This window comes from Phasianus colchicus, chromosome 2 (assembly GCF_987193195.1).
Source record: "Phasianus colchicus chromosome 2, bPhaCol1.hap1.1, whole genome shotgun sequence".
NCBI lineage: Eukaryota > Metazoa > Chordata > Aves > Galliformes > Phasianidae > Phasianus > Phasianus colchicus.
In genome coordinates, this window is record NC_143437.1 from 107,085,565 (window position 1) to 107,107,684 (window position 22,120).

The window sequence follows — 22,120 nt, forward strand, 5'->3', positions numbered from 1 at the left end:
CCAGGCCGCGCAGCGCGGGCCGGGCCGCCTAGCGACCGAGCGGGGCAGCGCCGTGGGCCGGGCGGCCGGGGGGGCAGAGTGCGCCGTGGGCCTTGCGGCTGGGCCCTGCGCACGGTTCGGCCGTCCCTTCGTCGGGCTGAGCTCGCCCGGCCCCGCCGTTCGCCCGGACCTCCCGGTGCATTGCCACAGAGTCACGGAATGGTTGGGTTGGAAGGGATCTTAAAGTCCGTCCAGCCCCAACCCCTGCCGTGGGCTGCGTGCCTCCACCAGCTCAGGTTGCTCAACGCCCATCCGTGGCCTTGGGCACCTGCAGGGATGGGGCGCCCGCAGCTCTGGGCAGCAGTGCCAGGGCGTCACCGTCCTCTGGGCACAGATTTTCATCCTAACATCGAACCTAGATCTCCTCTCTTTTAGTTTAAAGTCATTCTTCCTTCTCCTACCACCAGTCTGTGCAAAAATCCTCTCCAGCTCATAAGCTGCCTTCAAATACTGGAAGCCGCAGTCAGGTCTCCTCGGAGCCCGGCTCCCTCAGCCTTTCTTCGTCCTCTGAGCATCCTTGTGGCCCTCATCAGCCCTGCTCCAACAGCCTCACATCTTTCCTGTACTGCAGCCCCAGGCCTGGACACAGTACTGCAGATGGGACCTCAGGAGAGCAGAGTGGGACAATCCCCTCCTCATCCCTCTGCCACCCCTCTGCTGATGCAGCCTAGGATGCTGTTGGCCTTCTGGGCTGCAAGCACACACTCACCGTCCAATTTCTTTTCCACCAGGACCCCCAAGTCCTTCTCCACATCGTCCTCCTGACCCTCTCCTCGTAACCACATGGATCCTTCCATCTTCCTTCCCCACATTTGCTAGCTCCCTCTTTGGGGACACTTAGCTAGCCCACCCCGTTCTTAGAGGCCCAGGCAGACTGGCCAGATCTTCTTGGTGGCCCCACAAAGGATTTGGGGTTGTCTGGACCTGAGCTGCTTCCCAGGCCCAAGCTTTGGACAGGGACCTGCTGGGGAGGCCAACTCCCTGTCCTTCCTGCCTTGGTTTCCTTTCTACCCATTTACATTTGCTCACTGTTCTCATCCACATTCTTCGCTGTCTTGTGCTGTCCTCTGTAGGTTATCATCTCTTCTGTTTTATTTTTCCCATTCAATCAGAGCATCCTCCTGCTCCAGCCCTGCTGCTCTCCTGTGGGCTTTCACTTCTACGTCTCTGTGTTTGATTTCTTTTTTATTATTGTGGCAAAATATCAGGGCAGATGGATTCAGGGCTCGAGAACTGGCGAAATAAAACAATGAGAAGGTGGAAAAGTGCACTAGTGCGGATAAAAATACTTTTTCCAGCAGTGAAAAAAATAACAATTTGGGGAAGAGGGCTTGCATATACTAAATAAGCTGTGTGAAAAGGGTGTATTTGGCCTTTCCAAGTGATTTTCGAGGGGATGATAAGTATATATTACCTAAAATCACTCTTCTCTTTCATGCTGCACTGAGAAATAAGGACTGTCTGCCCTGTGTTCCTGAGTGATGAGCGCATGTGTTTTGCTTAAACTTTTGCTTTGCAGTGCAGTGAGATATAAATGGGAGCATTCCTCATCTCTGCGAACTTTTCCATCTAGCAAATTTGCTACATACGATTTCAAAACAAAACAAAGACAGCACAAAAGTAATTAAACTATTTAGCCATATTTAAGTAGAAGTGTAGGTGCACGTTGCACTTTGTGAACCAATAAGGCGACGGAAGACTCATCTGTTTTGATACAAAAACAGCCCAAAATTGTGTGATGAGACATACGGGTGGGAGAAGGCAGCAGTTGGGAATTATAGAATTGGCACGCTAAATGAGAAAAGCAATTGCTTGGGTGATATGTGACATGAGATAATATTCTGTTGAGACTGCCTCTGCATTTCTCAGTGCATTTGTGGCCAGCTGTGTCCAAGAAGGGTGAAGTCAGGCTGGATACGTGTAGGGAGGAGCCAGGTGCTGAGCAGAGATCTGTGCTTTCCTTCTCCTGCAGGCTGAAAGAATTTGGCTTGTTCGCTTCAGCAAAAGTGAGAATGGAGGGGGAGTGTGTTTTCTGTATGTAAGTACATCCTGGAAAGCAGATGGGAAGGGTGTGACACTGAGGGGCAGCAGTAGAAGAGCAAAGGAGTAGGAACCGGTCGTGAGTATATCTAGTCTAGAAACCAGAAGATCCTTCCAGTCAGAGAGAAAAAATAAGTAGTTGACATTAACACATTGCTTTGCAATTTTACAGAGGAAATGACATACCAGTGTGAGAAAATAAACAGTTGGGATGAGAGACCTTGAAAGGTTTTCCTGCCCGGATCGTCTGTCCTTGGAAAGATCTTGTCCATTCTGATGCGTGGTACGCTGCGCTCCTTCCTGCATCAGGCGATGAGTCATGGCTACATGACTCTGTGGGTGGCCAGAAGTGATATCTCCACCGCTTACATCTTAATTCCTGATCATCCCATGATGTTCTCCAGCTCCAGCTCACCCACTTATCCCACAGCAGAAGCACGGCTGTGCTCAGAGCACCCCAAGCCCCCTCCTGTCCCCGGTACTCGCAGCCGCTGCTGGATCACAGCTTCAGCCAAGGATATGGAGAGCTCTGCCCCTTCCATCAGGCTGCAGCCCTGTGTGATTAGAGCACTGACCCTTACAGAGAGCCAAAGAATCACAGAATCATTTGAGTTGGAAGGGACCAACTAAGCGGTGACCCTCCATCACGCTGCAGGCGCTTGTGTCCAGAGGTCTGAGAAAACTCTGGATGGCTCTAAGATCTGCAAGTATTTATAAAACATGTTTAGCAAGGAGTTTTCTCTTGCAGCAGTCAAAGCTGATTTGTCTAATCCTTGCATTTCATGTCGAATTCTGCTTTTCAGAAGCAGCAGTGAGCCACCAGAAAGAAGAGGCATGTTTGGTGCTCCGGCAGCGCCCAGCAAAGCGCGGCGTGGAATGGTGCCCTTCTCTTGCTGGTTGGTTAAAGGCTTTTTTTGTCTCAATCAATACACTAATTGAGTTGTGTGGTCTTCCATCTTCCAGGCATTTATTCAGATCAGGGGAACAAACACTATATATAGAGAGGTATGTAAGCCAGAATCAGAGTTGTGTAAATCTGGAACTACCTCATTTAAATAACTGGGGGATCCAGCTGAGTATCTGGTGGATGTGGAGTACTCTGCTACCAGCCCAGATAATTACAATTAACAGGGATTTACTTTAAGCAAAGTAGGTCAGAAAAATGACATTTTATTGTGTCATTAGTTTCCATCAATTACTTCCAAGTTGTTTGCTCAGTTCCCAACTCAAACGAGTGTGGGCTAACTGACAGCCTTGCAAGCTCAACTTGGTATTGTCTCTAAAAATCAAACTGCATTATTTCTGCCTCATGCATCATCACTAACAATAAAGCATCCACTGTTGGAATATAGCAGGTGGCTTTGTTATTCATGCATGAGGCAAAGAAGGCTCTGGCTTCTTTTGTCACGATGCTAAGGTCTCTGCAGTACAGAAAGTTGTGTATGTTGGTAAACTTCGTAGCTAATGTGTGAGCCTGACAAGAGGATGCACCTGGGTCAATCCTTCTGCCTGTACTTTCTGTTAGACTTAATGAATGCTACATGTATATGCTTGGGGAGGATTAATACAGTGCTATTTTAACTGGTGTCTCCTTGTAACAGCACTTTGTGATATTAGCTTCTCTAGGAAAGGTACACAAGTTGCCAAATGTTGTATATTAAAAAGCTAGCTCACAGTTATCGAAAGAACTGCCTGTTTGGTGAAGCTTATGGCTTCCAGCACTTTGGTTTTATTTGGGGGCTTAGGTTTAGAGCTTTCAGTTAAAAAATCCAATCAACAGATCCAATCCAGTCAAGTGTTATTAGTGGCTATCTATAATGATGTGTTAATGATCATCTGAATGTGGTGTGTCCTCATAGCTAGACCGAATGCTTGACTTCTGTAATTCCATATCCAAAAGAGAAGTTTTGAATCATTCCAATCATGTGTTGGAAAAGACCTCTGAGATCTTCCAGTCCAACCCCAGCCCACCCCCACCATGCCCACTGACCACGTTTCTCAATGCCACATCTCCAGGCCAAACATCTCCAGAGGCGGTGACTCTTCCACCTCCCTGGGCAGCTGTGTCACTGCATCACTACTCTTTAGGAGAAGAAATTGTTCCAACCTGAACCTCTCCTGGCACAGTTTTACCCCTTCCTGGAAGAATATATTCGTGCTCCAGTGGTCCTTCTGCAAAGTAAATATCCCTATGACCCTCCCTGGTTTCATGAGCAGAGGTTTTAGCAGGATGAAGGCTAACACAGAGGAACAGCAACTTAAGCAAGAGGTTGTTCCTTAAAAATGGAGCCCTCTTTATGGCTATTTTTTTTTCAAGATGGAATGCTATACCCTAAATACACTGCTATACCCTAGAGAGGTTGTGAAGTTCGAATTATGTCCCTAAAATGTGTTCAGGTTCTCACCTGTTACATGATAAAAGACAGATAATATTTCTCTACTAAATATGTAATTACAGGAATCCCATGTTTTCTTCTGTTGGACAGTAATATTTTATTTAAACCTCTTTACACCTCCTGACAAATTTAATAATTGGTATGGTCCTGGGAAAGTTAGAAAACTTCATAGCTCCCATTATCTAGATCTTACCTGCGGTGACATGGTTTATTCAGCTCTTCTCAGGCTTCCTTTAATCTCCCGAGAGCTGCAACTGTGTTCATTTATTACAGCGCATCAAAAGGAACCTGTCTCTCTGCTTTCAGGAAAGTGCCTTTACTGGGACACCTTTTAGATGCAATCAGCTAACCCGGTGACATTGGATGTGTGATCGTAGGGCCTCCTGGGGACTGGTCTGTGCAGAAGAAGGTGACTGCAAGAAGCTTTCTGACCTGCCTGCCTTTTCTTTCCATAGTCTTGTTAAACCAAGCACAGGCTAATCCCTCAGCTGTGCTCTTAGAGGTACTGGCTACCCGGCAGGAAGGAGCAACCTGACTTCATCAGGCAAAAGAGGTGATGAGTGATGCAGGGAAGTGTGTTTCTTCCCTCAGAAGAGCATTAACAGCTAAGACCTCCAGTCTGATGGACTTGCTTGGTACTCTTCCAAGCTGAGATTTAGGAAAAAGCAACTACACAGCATTTCCTACTTCCCCCCATGGGACCCCAGTGATTTAATTGGCTATGAAGGGCAGGGATGTATCTCATACAGTAGCTGGCTGCTGTTGTCAGCGTGCCACACTGCTACTCGGAGCTCAGTGGAAAGAGAAGTTATCAAGCAGTTCTTCCCCTTCTGAACTGAGCACATGGGAAGGTTGGTCACTCTGCCCACAGGAATTGGTCATGGCAGGTAGTTTTTTTGTTCTTCTAGGTTACTGGGAAAGCCAATGCATCGCCTTGGGTCATGAGAGCAAGTGGAGCTGGAATTCACACCTTAACTATGGTGAGGTATATTCCTCGTGACACAAATCCCTTTCCACATAAGCAAACTGGTGTTATAATACGTGAAAGCTCTGTAACCTCATCCAAACCCATGCGTGTAACAGGGTAATGTATTTTCTATAATTAATGCTTGCCACTATAGATTACTTAATTCAATTCATGACCTCTTCTATCAAGCCAAAAAAAGACAGAATATTGCATTAATCCCAATCTGCCTGGATTTCCTTTGGAAAATAAGAAAATGGTTGCTGGCTGTAGCAGCTCTGGTAACTTCAATCTCCCATCTCCTTTCTCCTGAAATATCAGCCCACTCATTGCTCCTTGGTGGCGTGGGTTTCTCAGTCCTTACTTCAGTCAAGGCATTGCTGAGAAATCATCTTCCCAATGATTTCCCACTGATCTTATGAAATGTCACAGCAGTTAAGGTTGGTTGCATCTTTACAGCCCTTGTCTTTCATGATGAACCTTGCAGGATATCTCAATTACATGCCCTTTTTTGTTCTCTGTAAACCCTCGGCTCCACTGCAACCACCATTTCTACCATTTTGGTCCTGAACAAAATGCCTCCATCTGGTAGAGCTTGTGTTCTGTCAGTGGGTGCTGGATTTAGCTCCAAATCAAGACATCTAATTGTACATGTCCATGGGTGAGTTACATATCTGAGTTCCATAGTCAAGAAGGAGCTTACCAATGGCTCTGTGCAGTTGACCACGTGTAGACATCTAGTGCCATTTGTAAGACCCTAGGATATCTCACCAGGCCTCCAGCTGATGCTCCAAATGGGCTTCGATCTTTCATACCTCCAGTATCATACTTGTCAGTTGGATCAACGTGTCCAACCCACCTTTGGGCACCTTAAATAGCATTAGACATTGGGAAATTGCATCCGAGAATTTTGCCATTAGGAGCAGGGTTAGGCCCTCAGTGCACATTTCCTATTATTTATATTGGTTCTAGGGACGTGTAAGATCTGCTTCTTCTCAACAGCAGCAAAAATAACAAGATGGCATTACCATTTCCCTTTCTGTGTTTTTAGTGCTTTAAATTAATTTGACTATCTGCAGGTCATTTAATATCTCAGGGGACAGATGAGATTTGCCCAGGTTTGAAACGGATGCTTAAGGTCTCACTTCTATAACAAAAATGATCATGTGGCTATTCCACACAGTGTCTAAAAATTAAGTAGTGCTATTCTGAAGTCTCAGTTCAGGCACACACTGTGCTTTCTAACATGGGCACATCACCAACGTCTCCAGCTTTGGCAAATGCTCCTATCATTTCTTCCATCTGCCAGCAGAAACAATATTTCTGAATCTGTTAATTAAGGAACTGAAGTTTTGCCCTAAGATACTGAAGTAACTTGTTCTGTTTTCTACAGCAAAACTAATGCTTGCCTTGTCCATAATTATCTAAATTGCTGAGAAAAAAATTATTCAGCTTTCATGTTGATTCACTTTTGTAATTTCATTGCCAAGGCTAAGTGTGGCACCATATAAATTATCCCTTACTCTCATTTTACTCAAGACATGTTATTTGCTAACAAAGATTCAATAAGGAAAAATGGGAAGGTGACAACTACCTCCTTCATCAATGCAAATGACAATAATCTCCTCTCCTTCGCCATGTGAAAATAAACATTGAATCATCCCAGATGGAAATGCCCTTCTGCATTTAGAGGTATGGATATGGGAAGGGAACACCTGCTCTCATTTGTGTAGTCATAACATTCAAGTTTGGCTAGCGGTTCCATGGAAAATACTTCAATGGTATAAGCCCAGTCCGAAATTGTCACCACTGTTTTTCTCAAGAACCTGTACATTCTTCATTATTTTGTGCCATTTGCATTTGTGAGTGGAAGATTAATTTCTGTTCTTATTAAATAGTCAACATGGTGTTCAGTGATCAACTTCATGGTTCGGAATGGAAGGACCATGCGCAAGTGCATGGGATCTTTATGTAGAACTTAGAATGGCCTGGGTTGAAAAGGACCACAATGCTCATCCAGTTCCAACCCCCTGCTATGTGCAGGGTCACCAACCAGCAGACCAGGCTGCCCAGAGCCACATCCAGCCTGGCCTTGAATGCCTGCAGGGATGGGGCATCCACAACCTCCTTGGGCAACCTGTTCCAGTGCATCACCACCCTCTGGCTGAAAAACTTCCTCCTAATATCCAACCTAAACCTCCCCTGTCTCAGTTTAAAACCATTCCCCCTTTATCCTATCACTATCCACCCCCGTAAACAGCCATTCCCCCTCCTATTTATATGCTCCTGAACTCTTAACACCAGTATAAGACTCTGCAGCCTTACCTAGGGTAGCAAAAGAGCACTTGTCAGGGAGAAGGATGTGTCAGCGGAGGTTCGTATGTGATGGTATGATCATGAAGTTTGTGAAGAATTCGGAACTCTGCATGACAAAACTGTGTGAAGGTAATAGGTCTATCATAAGGTATGTAGCTCCAGTTATTAAATGAACATTTCTTTCATAGTGTGGTTCACAGTCCCTTTAGGCTTTTACAATTGTCTGCATGAGTGGGCATCTTTGTGGAACCCAGATCTGAAATCTGGGGAGGTGTGAGAGTCCTGCTGCAGTTAAAAACTTCTGTGGAGAGCTGAGTATTTTTGCAAACTTGATCAGAATCTGCATTAGAGAACCATTCAGAGGAATGGTCGCAGAAAAAGCCTCTGTGATCCCCCAGCCCAACCCCAATCCACCCCCCCATGCCCACTGCCCATGTCTCTCAGTGCCACATCCCCATGGTTTTGAACACCTCCATGGACGGTGACCCCATCACCTCCCTGGGCAGCTGTGCCACTGCATCACCACTCTTTCTGGGGAGAAATGTTTCCTAATATCCAACCTGACTTTTTACAAGAGTGTTTTCAGACTGCAGAGTATCTGATTTTGTGGACAGGTTCATAGAAGCCAATGAGGCCAGAGGAAGGTCCTGGTACTGTTGGGTGTGCAGAAGAGCTGTTTTGTGGTCCTGTTATCAACAGGGACAGAACTAGCGCCTCCTTCTGTGCTTTTCCCATTCTACTGGTTTCCAGCCCCATTGCAACTTGCTAAGTGGATAAGCATGAGTAAAGCATGCCGACACCTGCATGGACCTTGCATAGAAAGCAAGAGCAAACTACCCTAAGGATGATCTTTTTCACACTTCTGACTTCTCCTCCATTCACTTCTTTCTTTCCTCTTGTGGTTTCAGCCGTTCTTCTCTAAGTGAGGATGTTTAGATGCTCGCTTTCTAATCAGCTGCAATTACAGTCTTTCCCGGTATCTTCTGCTGCCAAATTGAAGGGAGGAAAAGAGAAAGGATTTTAAAAAGGAGAGGGAGGCTAATGCTTGAAAAGACATATGTGTTTAGTGTTGTTGGCAGATTCGTAAACTTATTAGTGCCTCCACACACCATGTAATTAAGATCTACTGGTAATTAGTCAATAGTTAAAAACGGGGGTTGGTATTGTGCTGCTGAAAACGCCTACAAAATAATATGTTCTTTGCGTTCAAAATGCAGTTAGTGTCTTTAAAAAATGCTAATTTAAAAAGTATATATTTGTTTCGGAGCCAGATTTTTAGCAAAGTAGAGTTCAGCGTGTCTGTGTGTCTGCATTCGTGTGTTGGACCTATTTATCTTTGTGCATTTATGCGTGTTTTTGTGATGTCCAATGAGACTGACTGCATATTTTGTCTTTTATACAAATGTTGAGCTGTAAAACTGCAGACTCGACACAACCATGGAAGCAACGGGAGCTTTTCTCATTTGTAGATTTCCATCAAAATAAACCTGCTCATTAAAGGAAATTGTTCAAAAATCCATGGGAATGGCAGATGTGCAGCACCATGGGGCAGATGTCTGATGTTTGGAGAGTCGTGCATGTATTTTCTAAATATTCAGGGATTACCCCAGTCTATAGATATAATCCCTTAGTAACCTGAAATGTTAAAGGCAATGGAAAAGCTCTAATGCCTTGTAGCAAATGTTTGGCCAAGCTGCCCCATAAGCACAGGCATTGCCATGCACATTTGAAGCCATTTGTCCTCACTCTATGAAACAAGACCTCAAATAGTTGGTGTGATTTTTAGCTTTCCCAACTCCAGCTTTATCTTGTGGTCCAGAGCCGTGTGAGTCGCTGGGTGATGCTCTGAAAGGACGTCTCATTTGGCTGTCATGAGCAATCTGTGGTGATTTGCTGTGCAGACAGACATTTGTCTCAAGTAATCCATGGGGTTTATTTTGATTGCTTGAGAGATCCAAGGAACATGCAGTTGACTCAAGGGGGGGATTCATTTATTATGCTCCCAAACCATTCCTAAATCTTTCCTTATGTCACGTCAGTGGATTTGGCAGGCCACCCTCACCCAGCAGTAATGCACTGATGGAGGGAATTTACCCTTGCCAAGCAGAGTTACTTGCTCTGTTTATAGACCTGTTCCTGAAGTACCAGCAGTGAGTGAGATCCTGTGGCAGGAAATGAACAGGACTTTGTTTTGTACCCATGAGGGAAGCATCTCCTCTTGATCTTGGGAAAGAAACCAACCTTACTCTGATTTTATAATGAAACAGAAAAGACCAAGCCTGGCGATTCCTACCAACAGCCAACAAACTTATCTTGCAGGTTGTTTGTGATACGAGCACCCATTAGTGACTATAAAGCCCTCTGAGGATGTATGTATGCATATATATATGATGTTGTATGTTTTTAAACAAAAAACTCATTTTAAGGGAGAATTAGGTAATTTTATATTATTATGTATTATTACATTCTGGTGTGGATTTTTATTTTTATTTTTTTTTATTTTTTAGTTGAAGAGCACATAATCAATGACTCTTACATGTCAGATTCTTTTTACTGTGATCACCCCTGCATCGGAAAACACTGCCTTAGTAGAAAAAGAGCAGCATGGCAGAGGGGCAATGCAGCAAATAAGCTCATACACAGAATTGGCCATATTATGTAGTGGCCATGCAGAGCAACCAGCAGGGACCCTTCAGATTGCCTCTCATCTGCAGCTTTTACTGGGAGAAAACATTAATAGGACATCCAGGTCAAGCAGAAATTGGCCAAAGGATGAAGGAGTCACTGGGAGTGAGAGAGAAGATAAGGATACAGAAAACCAGCAGTGCAGCACGGACTTCAAAATCCTGGAGGACCTGAGAAGTGTGAGTAGAAGCCAATTTCACCATCTCTTTCAGAATGAGATCTAGCAAGAAGAGCCTATTGCAAGCAAAGGGCAACAGATTCAAGGAATTCACTGGCTTGAACACGGCCAGAAAGTGGGATAAGTATCATATGAGAAAATATTATATGAATTCTTGGTTTGAACAAGTCCACCTGCTCTCCATGTGGAATTATCCCAGTAGGATGCATGCTGCAGGTTCTTCACTTTGACTTGCTGTGAGATGAGGTTGGAGCAGACCCCCGTCTCTGCAATATACAGTCCACTGGTGTTTGCTTCACGCTGACATCTTTTCTTCTTAGTTAGAAGTTCTGTTTTGAAAGGCAGTTCTGATGACTCTGATTTACGATGACAGCAGCTTCAGTGGCATTTAAAGCGACTAGAAGGAAGAAATAAATAAGCGTGAAGATTCCTTAAAAAAGCAATGGGAAAAGCATAAAGGCTCTTGTATCATTCATTCTTCCCACATAGTTCCTAAATACTAAGCTGGGCATGGGATTCTGCTTCACCTTGTTTTAGCTATCTGAAACCTAGATGATGCGCTTAAGCTGGTCCTTCAGAATCCTTCCATAGGACTTACAGGGGATGCCAGCACATCTAGAAGGCAGTTCTTCTCCCAGGTGTAGACATACACCTTGTGAGGAGAAAAACTGGCTCTGGAGGTGCCTGTCCTCTTTCTGCTGACTGTGGTGAGTGCAGAGCAATGCACAAGAAGTCTACTCTGAAGCTAAGCAAGAAGAATGAAGACTAACAAAGCCATGCTCAGAGGTATAGCTGGCCCCCAGCATCACTGAATGTTTTGGTTGGGTGACACTTTGGATCTTGTTTCTTGGGTTGTGAGAGCCACAAAGGTTGTGCTTGGTCTTTGGACAATGTGAGCGAGTCCCATGAAGTGCTTCTTGCATTATGCCCTTGGGAAAACCAGCCTCCTGCTCTGCTGAGTGCAATACAGAAGGAAAGCTGAGGATGTCAAGCAAAGCAGGAGGAGAGAAAGGACCCATCAAAGAGAAGAGTGAGGAACTCAATTATCTTCTAGTTAGGCTGATAGAAAGGGGCAGGGGGGATTCTGCAGCACAAATGCTCACGTTGAATCTCCAAGAGGATAACAAGCTTTGGCATTTTTAGGGCAGAATGGAAAAAAAACAAAAAAGAAGCTGAAACAGCAGCAAACAATAACTCTTGATCTGAATCTTACAGATCACTGTGCTTGCAATAAATCCAGTGGGGTAACCGTCCAGGAATGGACTGTCAAACAGGGCCTGTTGAGTGAGATCTATCTTGACCCAAAAAGTTCTTTATTGTCCTTCTTAGTCCAGCGCAGCCTTGCCTAGACACTTCTCAACCCCTTGGTATTTCAAGGATTCTTACTGAAATAGGATAGCAAGAATTCCTATTCCTCTTAGATATGAAGAGAGACTTAAATCACAGATCCGAACAGTAAGAGTTGTGCTGCTTGAGACTGGTCAGAATATCCCAACAAGAAAGCTCTGTTAGAGTGAGTGCTTCCTTCATGATGAATGGCATCATGCTTTCAAGTAACCACCCCCCACTGCTTTGCAAGGTACTGGAAAGATCAGTGTGCCTCTTGTGCTAGCTACTCATTAATTAATATTTCAAAGAGAAGCCACTGGTTCCATTTGCATGAGCAAGCTCCTGTGCTGCATCTCATGGCTGCCAGAAGGTCTTGGTGCAAAATGGCAGCTGGGCTGTGGGAAAGCAAAATCTTGCTGCTTGAGAACCATGGCACACCTGGGACCAGCAGACTCCATCCACTGCCCCATGTTTCTCTTGGGGAATGTGAGTAACACTTCAGGAGAGATCTCAGTGCATTCAATCCCAGGATGCCCACAATCCATCCCTGTTGTTCAGTCATTCAGGCTGTGCGTTGGCCTCTGGGCTCCCATCCTCTGGATTTGTATTGATGGGTGATAGGGGCTGCATTGCCTCTGGCTTTATATTCAAAACATGTGAACTAGGGTTTGGATCTTAGAAGCTGAGTGTGAAATCTCTGTCATACCTCCCTTTGGGGAATCAACACTGGGAAATGGAGTTCCCATACTCTCCTACCCAGCTCATTCCTGGTGTCTGCTGTGGACCAACCTCTTGAATCGTAGAATCATGGAATGGCATGGGTTGGAAGGGACTTCAGAGATCATCCAGTTCTAACCCCATGATGTGGGCACAGTTGCCAGGCACTAAATCATCAGATCAGCCTGCCCAGAGAAGAATGCAAAGTCTCAAGACTTGATGTTCTCAGGATCTTCCCTTCTCTCTCACTGGAACAAGATGGATCTGTCTAAAGCTTCCTTTATCAAGTTCACTTTGATACTCATCATTCAGAAATCATTATTGAATAATTTGTGGTTTCCCAACCATTTTCCAGGACCCATCCCTTTTTCTTCAAGGGGGCTTTGATATGTCAGCAAATAAACTAGCACCAAGGGTAGGTTTTTGGGCTGAATAGGCTGTATGGACCATAGGAGCACAAAACATTGGTGAATATCAAAGCTGCCTGCCAGCACTGCAGCAAAGCTCATTTTCTCTACAGCCATGTATACGTTAACCCAGTGCTTGGCAAAATGCGAATCCAAGAGCACTCAGCAGTGTGAAGGCAATGTAACAGTCTGGCAGTTGGTCCCCCAGTGGAAATCCCATGCCTGGATCCTGTTGACCCCGCTACGTCAGGGAGCTGCAATCATGACCGGAGGTGATACCTCCATTTTCAGGTGCAACTGCTCTTTCAGCTATTTGCTTTCCAAAATCACTCGTTATTGCTATGTGTGAAAACCTTCGCCACTGTGCAAAATTACCGTGTATCAGATGGGAGTAGTTTCCTGGAGGTGGTTTTCAATAGAATATTTCACAGCTGTCGGCTTGCTGGGAAACATCCATTTCTGCTCCAGTGTCTCCTGACCCACAGGAGTTATAGGCTTTAGCAGCCTCCTGATACTGAGCTTTGATCCTGAAATCTCCGACTTTTAGGTTTGAAAAGCACTAATTGAGCATCCCCTGAATCTGATACAATGGGTGTTTTTCTCTGGATGACCTTCACATGGCTGGATAATGCCATTTTCTCCAAGATGCTCCTTGTCTATGCCGTCTTCTTATCTCCAGACTTCCCAGTTCTGCAGTGCCTTGTTGACACTGAGATGCCAAAGAGTTTTCCTATTGCTGCATCACTTTATTTTCCTTTTCCCTCACATACAGTGGAACTGTTAGAGAATTTTAGTTACAATAGGTCTTCAAAGCTACAAGAGTGAGCTCCAGAAATACACTTTTTGGCTCCCCAGTTTTTGACTCCCAGCATGATTCCCACCATGGTGTTGTGTTTCTTCTCTGTTTTTTTTCATTCACATGAATCCCAATGGCTTGTCGTAGGAGGGAGTTTCAGTGATATAACTTCTCACTGAGGAGCTCATCCGACCACCATCCTCACTCTTGAATTGGGCCAAGCGCTACCTGCAGTCTCCAAGGATATTTCAGACTCCATTGAATATGTGCCCTCTGGTCCTTTCTTGATGTTTCAGACTACCGTTTGATGTTCAGGCTGTCTCCTGAACTGCGTATATCTCCAAATGTGGCAGCAAAATGGCTCACTGTAGCACATTAATCGCACGGTTCGCCTTTCGTGATCTCCCCAGGTCTTGCACAGGAATTGCCATAGCCAGTTAGATCACTGGCTCATCAAATCCTGCTTCCTGCCTCCAGCGATGGCCAAAACCTGAGGCTTCAGAGGTTACCTCTACAGCACTCCAAGGTAATGGCTCAGTTCTGGGTGCACTGGTGGAAAACCTCTTTCCTAGCTGCTGCAGAAGATCCACTTATGCTCTGAAGCATGAGATTTGATTACCTTTATTACAAGTTCTTCCCATGCAGAGCTACAAATGTCCATGGTCATGCAATTATCCAGGTGACTCAGTAACCTTTTTGGCAGTGAAGTCCATAAATCGGCCATAGACAACGGTGGAACTTCTGATTTCCTATATTTCTGCTGAACTTTACCTTCACTGATTGCCAAGTGGTACTCAGAGCTTACATTGCACGTAGCATGCTAGAAGTGAAATATTACTTATTTTTCCATAAGTAAGTAGAATCATAGAATCATTTAAGTTGGAAGAGACCTTCCAAGGCCATCTGTCCCACTCCCTGCACTGAACAGGGACACCTGCAGCTCCATCAGTGCTCAGAGCCCATCCAGCCTGACCTTGGCTATCTGCACGGATGGGGCACCACCAGCTCTCTCAGTGCCTCACTACCATTATTAAGTCCTCAAAATCTAGTTCTGTCTTCATTAAACATGTATTTGTGCTGTTCTTCAGGCTTTTCCAGTGCCCTGGATTGGAGGTGGATGTCCTCTATGATATAATCAATATAGGCTGAATGAAGATAAAGATATGCTGGATCTCAGGTATGTCTGGGAAAAGAGCACAACTATTATTCAGATACAAGAAGGAAGTTCTTTGCAAGAGCCAACAACACCTGAGACCCTGAATATGGAAGATGAGGGGTGCACCCAGCTAAACTTTCAAGAAAAATGTATGGATGAGAAGAAATTCAGTGATTCAGAGCATCATTTGCCCAGCAATTTCATTTCACAGTGAAAGTAGCAGAAGCAACAGGAGGAACCACTATTCAGGGAGAAGTTAAAAATGTTGGTTATAAGCACAATGTCTCACAAAGAAAAGCATTTAGCTTCTCTTCACACCCATGCTGCAGCGGCCTCGAGTGCAAGGAGCCGTAAAAGTGAATAAAGCAAGAGCCTCAAGAGTGTATTGCTCAAGTGAAAGGAAGCCAGAATGAAATGCCAGCCATCTCCATCAGCCCCTCACACAATGCTGCTCAGAAATGCCTGATGCTTTCTGACTGGGTAGTCAGGGTTGGAGTAATTACTCCATTGCAGATTTTTCACTTTTACAGCAGAAAGGAGGTTTCTTTTCTTTGCCGGAGTTACAGTTTTACCTCATGTTTTATGAGCTGACGTGGACAACACAAGCCTTTGCTATATGGTCCTTCTGACCATATATTTAGCCCTTCAGGACCTCCTGTCCAGGTCATAACGCCTCATAGCCACTGTTCTGCTTGACTGTACTTGAAGCTAAATTCCCTCGAGCTGCCATCAATAGCTAGAAATTAAACAGTTCTGGACACAGACAGTCATTCACAGTGCTAAAAAGCCAGTTTCAGCCACGGCCAGCAAGCAGTGACCCAGACCCACTCTGGAAAGCTGAGAAGCTAGCATAAATCAGGAACTATTCCCCATAGAGCATCTGCAAGGACCACCCTGTTTTGAAGGCTGAGAGAATTTAAAAGCATGCATGTGGCCAGAAACATGCTTCAAATGATCTCAGGGTTAGCGGCATGGCCATGTTTTTTGGGTTTACTTTGTTTTTACCAGGCTGGATGTAGCCCTCCAAAAGGAGATCTGTCTTCAATATACTGTCAGGAGGCCTGAAAGCCCCCTCCAAGCAGGACATAGGGGCTGAGCTGTGAACCCAATGGCAGCTGGTCCAAGTCATGCTCATCCAACCTCCCATTTTTCTCCATCTCAAGCATCTGCTTGAACCTTCCCTGTGCAAAGTCCTGAGACGTTTGTGAAGCCATCACATATCCTTGGTTACCCGGACCTCCCCTTTTCTGGTCTTTGGCCATTTTGGTCATTTTTCACCTCCAACGGATCTATTAGTAAAGAGTTATGTTTCCCTTGCTCTCTTCTGCCTTGCTCTTAATTCCCACATCACGTCTAAGTCTTAAGTTCCAGATCCAGCTTAGCTTGTATTAATATTCTAACTCTCTCTCCTTATTCTCTGTATTTCACCACCCGATGCTATTGCCTCCTGCCTTTCCCCTACTCTTGTTCCCCTGTCTCCTGTCAAGTGACGGCCCCTGGAATCCCTTCCACTGCATCCCTCCTGTGTTTGCTGGCCATCCTTGCCTTCTTAACCTCTTCTTTATGCGACTGTGCTTTGTCTTCTAGGCTTACCTGCTCTTGCCCAGCCCTTGCAGTGAGATGAATGATGGAAGCTGAGGGGCTGAGCCCCATCACTACTATTTGGTAGAGCGCAACCCCCTGGAAGTCCCTGCAGAAGTGGGGGGAGCCTCACATTCTAGCTGAAAAGCAGAATACATTTCCTGCCAATAGCATCACCTTGCCATAACCCTCACTTTCACCTTCCTGTGCCGCTCGTGATTGCTTCCTTCCTACCAGGCCTCGCGCTCCCAAAGGGGATCACAGCCACCAGCCCCCGTGATAGTCTAAAACCCAACAATCCTAAGCTATTCCCTATTCTTCCATTCCAACCCCTTCCCCCCCAGCACACGCTCCCCTTCTCTAATCCTCAAGGAGCCACGGCTTAGGAGCCATAGCTTAGCATCACATGATGTGCACGTCCCGTTGTTCTGCACTAATAGCATAAGCCCTGCATTAATCCCCTTGACTTTAGGGCATGGATTGTTACTGGTATTCCTTGCTTTGTTTTCAGTGCTCTCTCTTCTGTTTTGGATCTTTTCCATTACTAATTTGCTGGATAGTCAGAGCACGGTGAGATGTATCATTGTTTAGATGTTCGAGACAGTATTTGGCTTCACTGTAGATAAAAAAGCAGGAATGCATAAGAGGGGGAGTGGTCTATGTCATGCAAATGGGGGCAATATTTGGGAAACAGGTTAAAGTCATCAAGCTAACAAGTTCCTTTAGTAAAAAATCCCAACACTTACTGGCTTGGCCAGACATTCCTAGCATCTGTCAGCTTGATTCTGCCAAACTAACTGCTTTAAGGATTTGAGTTGGTGGCACTCTCGCTTTATTTGCATTTGATGCTGCTGAGGGCCTGGGCTGAAGATCTTGGCTTGGTCTGAGATGGCAGGAGACGTCAAGCAATGGAGTTGTAGAGCTGCCAAACTTGTGGAGGTGTAAAATCTCGGAAGCAATGGATATATTGACAGATTTATTGTATGATTTGTCAGATATTTATTTGGCCAAGAAGCTAAGCAAAAAAAAAATGAAGTACACTCATGCATTGACAGGGTAAAACGTTTGGGTGTTAGTTTACAAGATGAAGGCAATGTGGGATCAGAAACAAATGCTTACAGAGAGATATACTCTTCAACTCTTTGAAAGGGTAGATAATAGCAGGACGAGGGGAAATGGCTTTAAATTGAAGGAAGAATATTTAGGTTGGATGTCAGGGGGAAGTTCTTTACAGAGAGTGATGAGGTGCTGGAACAGCTGCCCAGAGAGGCTGTGGATGCCCCGTCCATCCCTGGAGGTGTTCAAGGCCAGGTTGGATGGGGCCCTGGGCAGCCTGGGCTGGTATGAAATGTGGAGGTATTGGCCCTGCCTGTGGTTGGGGGTTGGATATTCATGATTCTTGAGGTCCCTTCCAACCCAACCATTCTATGATTCTATCATTCTATGATTCTATGATATGATATACAGAAGAGACAGGGAAAGATGGAAAAGGGATGTCTGACCACATGGGCATGACACCTTGCAGGCCATCACCCTTGTCCATGATGTGGCAAATCCTTCCCTCCTTCCTGCCCATGGAAAGGAGATAAGCAGACTGGATGTACAAAAGGGAGAGAAAACATGATACAATCCCTAAGAAACATATCAGCATGGGGGCACGGCAGTGGTCCCAGCAGGGATCCATTTGTTCTGGGAGAGTTCATAAAGGGGCTTTGCCCAAGACATATTTAAGCAGCTTATGGCCATTAGACAAATGTTTAATCTGCAGGAAAGTGGGCCACCAGGAGGGCAGGTGCTCTGACGCATTTAAGGCCATGGAGCAGCTGGGACTTTGTAAGGCTTTTTGATGAGAGAGAGTGATGGAAAGGACCCAGGGGGCAAGTTATCAGAGGAGTTTAGAACCAAGGTGACTGGTGTCACAGCTTCCATACCAGGGGCTGAGAGACTGTGCAGCAATTGCAGCTGGACCAAACTGCACCAAAATCCTGGAAGATTTTGGTGGAAGAGTAAAGGGAGGCAGTGAGACCACCTAGCTGCAGGGATAGGGAGCCCCATATCTTTTTTTGCGTCATATCCTATCTGGCCTAAAATAAAGCTCTGGATCAGTCTGTAGGAGGCAAGAGAAGAGCAGGAACATCTTCAATTGCCCGCATCAGCACCTCCAAAAAGAAGGCCAGAGCATCAACTCGTGAGCAACGTTTCCTGAGCAGGCTCCGTTATTTTGCAGTCATCCAAAAGATGGCAGCCTTCCCCAAATCTTCCTCCTCGCCAGCTGGCTGGACTCCAAGCTTTAGGTACGTGTCCTACCTTGACTCCGACACTGCAGCTGGCACAGCCCATGGGACGCAGAGCCCGAAAGCTGCAGAGAGCTGTTAAATCCACGTCTCTGGCCCTGCTCTTGGTATTTTGCTAGGGTTGGAATCTGCTTGTGAGGAGTTATCTCTCCCGCCTCCTCCCGGGAGAAGAGCTTGGGTTTGCTCCTGGTTGCGTGTGATCCAAGTTCCTTTGAGCTTGCAGACCCAGCATCTAGGGTTGCTGTTGCAACATTTCGCAGAATCAGAGGATATCCAGAGTTGGAAGGGACCCGCACGGATCATGGAGATATCCCCTGTCCCCACACAGCACCAGCCAAACCCAAACCCTACGGCTGAGAGCAGCATCCCAATGCTCCCTGAGCTCTGGCAGCTCAGGCTGTACCCACTGCCCTGGGAGCCCTGTGCCATGCCCACCACCCTCTGATGATGAAGATAACATTTGCAGCCTATGGAAATGTACAGAATGATCCAAATAGAAAGTAAATACAAAATCTTCAGCCAAATTTCCCCAACTCCATTTCTGTGAGTTTACCAGTCTTAGAGAAACGAGGCACGCAGCCTATTTCTGGCTCTGTTCCCACGGTTTTGGACAGGCTGTGGATGTTTCTTTCAGGCCATTAAGCAATGCCAGGGGCTGTATTCTTCCTCTTAGGCCTACTGGCACTAGCTGGCCATTCCCAGCCCATGAAAAATCACCAGTCAAATCATTACTCTGGTCCTCAGCTGCTGTGGCCTCTTTCCCATTCTACATCCGAAATCATAGAATAGTTAGGGTTGGAAAGGATCTCTGAAATCATCAAGTCCAACCACCCATACTGCCCGCTGACCACATCCCCTCAGTGCCACATCCCCATGGCTTTTGAACACCTCCAGGGACAGTGAGTCCACCACCTCCCTGAGCAGCCTGTGTCAGTGCTTTCAGACAAGATGTTTTTCCTAATATCCAACCTGAACCAAATAACTTCTTGCGAGAGACTGTTCCTAAGTTCTCCCATGACAATAGATGCTATAACTGCAGCAATGATCAACATGAAAGCCTGAGGAGCAAGCACTGGCTGTGGTTGGCTTCACACATGGCCTGCTGGTGGTCAGGACCTGATGAAGGCTGCTGGGATGCTTTGCACCAACACTGGCCAAGCTGGAAATTGCTTGGAAATTGCGTTTGTAATCATTTTGGGGTATTTCTGACTTCATGCATCTCAGACAAGGAGGAAGAGCATTGCTAACACCTGCATCCAAGTTAGATCTGCTTTGATGACCCAGGATGTCTCCCTGTTTACTAAAAGATAGAATTACCATTATCTGCTGTACATTTTGGCATGCTGAAAGCAAGCACCAGCAAGTTGGGTGCATGTAGCAGGCCTGATTCCCACTCCCAGCATCCTGAGTGATGTTCCTCCCTGCCTAAAAGTGATCACCACTGCCACAGGAATGCAGACAATGAAGAAATGAAGGCAAGAAAGGAATGATGATGTGCTAGCATTGTTACTGCCTTGGCCAAGGATGAGCAGCTGGCAAGAAAGTTCCCCACACTGTTTTCTTGGGAAGAGTTTCCTTTTGATTCAGCAGGAATGCCATGAGCTGTTTACTCCTTCATGCAAATAAGGACACCCTAATTTGGAGAACACAGGGGCTAATGACACAAGACTGCTGATGAGAGAAAGTGAAGTCCATTCGGGGACAACACTTAGTTGAGGTGGCAGTATGTAGATACAGAAGGTGAAGTATCATTTTCACACTGCCCCATCCCTGACTGGGTTCAGTCTGCTATCTGAGATGTGGCAGATTGTATCTCTCTTCTCTTGCTCAATTCCACAGCACAGCACAAGGCATTTCACAATGCAGTAGTAGCTACTCCATACCCTCATTCCAGTCCTGTTCTTGTACCATTTAAGGAGGGAGAGTTTCACTCATCTGTACAGAGGCTACAGGACCAAGGCTCTACTGCAGTCCAAAACAAAGGCTTTCACAGGAATTTGCTGCTGTACTGGAATAGCAGCTTGTTCAATAGTTAATAGGCCTTCATAAGACTCTTGTTATCTCTATGGACAATGGAGGAGGAATGGGAGGAAACATCATGGGATACAGATGTTTTGCAAGTTGGTTCCCAATGTATTGGCCATGCAAAGGTGTGAGAGTTGGAGCTACAAAATCTCAGAAGCCCATAAGCTTTCTTACATATTGAAGACATTTTCTGAAGAAATTGGAAAAGTCTTTGGGAACAGAAACTGTCACCTTCATAGGATCGTGTCTCAACTGTTGGTTCAGATTGTCTAGGCCAGAAGAAGAGGTGATGAAAACTTACGTAGGAATCTTTGGTCCTACAAGCCAAAGATGGCTTATGGGGCACCTACAAGCCTGGAGACCAGAGCTTTCAGCACAACCTCACATGAACAGACTGCTAAGGAACTCAAGTACGACTCCTGTTGTGATGGGGCTGATATGGGAAAATGCAGTTCCAGTGTTTGACTGTATCTTCACTTATAAACATGGATTTATCTGATAGGACTTACCCAATCTATCCTGATGCCCTGCACACGAGTTTTTGGAAGACAATGAACAACACAACATGCTTCAGAGTAAGAGCTGGTCTTTTTAATGAGAGGACCAATCTTCATTTCCATGAAATGAGAAGGAATTACTGCAAACATCGCCGTTTCCCTCTTTGTCCCATCACCAAAAGTCTCTGCTCTACTTCTTTTTCCTGTGTGTCAGGCAGCAATATGAGCTCCTACAGTCTTCAGTATGCTCCTCCTTCTCTCTTTTAGTGCACATCCTGGAACAACACCTACCGCAGCACTTTTTTGACTGGCTTTTTCCTGTAGAAAAGAAAGAAAGAGGGTTAAGTCTGCATTTGTTGGCTCATCATGGTCTCTTGGAACAGAAAGTCCACCTCCACACAGAAAACAATCTCCATAAACATCCACCTCCAAACTGATATTTAGGAATGGACCCTGGTCAAGAAAATCTCTATGGAATATCCCTACCCACACCTGCTTTCCTGGAAAAGTCTTCTTTTTTTTGCCTTTATTCCTCTATGGTTCGTTCATTTACACTCATTTATACTCTACATCATTTGTTGCCTTACCTGGGGTGGCCATCAGGGCCATTAGAAAAACAACAAACACAACGTAGATGATCTTCATGCCTGGATAGCCACCAGGACCACAGCAGGTCTGGGATGCAGCCTTGCAGAGAGAG

At 45.5% G+C, this 22,120-nt stretch overlaps 1 long non-coding RNA gene across 1 annotated transcript; it reads left to right on the forward strand.

The window, feature by feature from the left end:
- Window positions 1-46: 46 nt before the first annotated feature.
- On the forward strand, window positions 47-21,587 carry LOC116235597 (uncharacterized). Its single transcript, XR_016464581.1, has 6 exons — window positions 47-2,362; window positions 2,883-2,975; window positions 4,782-4,884; window positions 5,384-5,455; window positions 7,769-7,884; window positions 18,718-21,587. It is a non-coding gene; the product is annotated as an uncharacterized LOC116235597 (long non-coding RNA).
- The last annotated feature ends 533 nt before the right edge of the window (window positions 21,588-22,120 follow it).